A 1,591-nucleotide genomic window follows, 5' to 3' on the forward strand; every position below is an offset into this window, starting at 1 on the left:
TGTTAATCCTCGAAAGGGGGAACTACGTTTGACCTGATTCCTGCCTCAACGGGATACGTAGGCGCCACAAGGGTTCGGTTATACCTCCCGTAAGATTTCTATTTTTCCTTTACAATAGAAACTGGGACAAAATTTTTGAGAAGAACTCAAAAATTCTCAAGAAGAAGATCTCTTCAACAAAGTCAGGACTGAAGTTGCTTTGAGATCTGCAACTGGGAAAGAATTTTCAGAGGATCTCAAAAATTCTGTGACTTGCTCGCCAATAGTTAATGATAAGCCAAGACAGATAGCTGGGACAGAAATTTTGAGGAAGGCCTCAAAATTTCAACAGGGTTTATCGGAAGTTTGGAACAACTTTGAATACTTCCCAGCAAGTAATCAGACAGATCTCAAAACACCACCTCCGAATGGCGTTCATTAAACTTGACGTGACATGACACTTGGCAGTGACTTTTTCCAAACATCACTTTTGAAAATCTATTTTCCTTAAAAACTTTTCCTTCATGTTTCAATTATATTTGCATAAAAAATATTTTGTCTTATCTATCAAGAAGCGGGAGATCGGAGAAATCAACTGGAGATATCAAGATAAGGAGCAGACAACTGAAGAGATCGACACAGATCAGTTCATTTTAAACTAATAATTTTTCTGTGGATGTAGGAAAAGTTATATGTTTCTTATACCGAAGAATTGGGAATATGAGTAGCATTATTTCATTCAAATTCTCAGCAAAGCGAGGATCATAATGAACATTGCAACTATGTTCGAAGATGGAGAAAATGAAAACCACGGAGAGAGCAATATTGTTATTTTCCAACAACTAAAGATACCTGGCAGATATTCATCTGCATTATATTATCAGATATGATAATATTCTTACCCTGAAGGTCATTTTTATTTGTATTGTCGAATGAGACGATACCACTACTCGAAGAGTCATTTATATCGTATTGTCAAATGAGATGATACCACGACTCCGAGGGTCATGTTTATTTATATTGACGATTGAGACGATGCCGCCGTCCAAGAGATACCCAGAAGATCACATATGTTGCTCGGTGAAGCATTATGTTCATTTGGTATCAAGGAGGCATCATCAAAAGAAATCATGCATCGCGAGAAAAGAGATTCATGCATTGCAAGAGAAGATTCATGTATTGCAAAAGAGATTCATGCATCGAGAGAAAAAATCACGCATTACAAGAAAAGATTCATGCACCGCGAAAGAAGAGATTCATGCATTGCGAGAAAAAAGACTCATGCATTGCAAGAGAAAATCCATGCATCGCGAGAAAAAAGATTCATGCATTGCAAGAGTAAAAGATTCACGCATTGCAAGAGGAAAAATATTCATGCATTGCAAGAGGAAAAAGATTCATGCATCGCGAGAAAAGAGATTCATGCATTGCAAGAAGAAAAAGAATCACGCATAGCAAGAGAAAAGTCATACATCGCGGAAAAGAGATTCATGCATAGCAAGAGAAGGATTCATGCATCGCGGAAAAGAAAATCATGCATCACGGAAAAGAGTAACACACCGCAAGAGAAATGAGTTATGCATCACAAGAGAAAGATTTACCCATCACAAGA

This window comes from Solanum tuberosum, unplaced genomic scaffold (assembly GCF_000226075.1).
Source record: "Solanum tuberosum cultivar DM 1-3 516 R44 unplaced genomic scaffold, SolTub_3.0 scf00039, whole genome shotgun sequence".
Taxonomy (NCBI): Eukaryota; Viridiplantae; Streptophyta; class Magnoliopsida; order Solanales; family Solanaceae; genus Solanum; species Solanum tuberosum.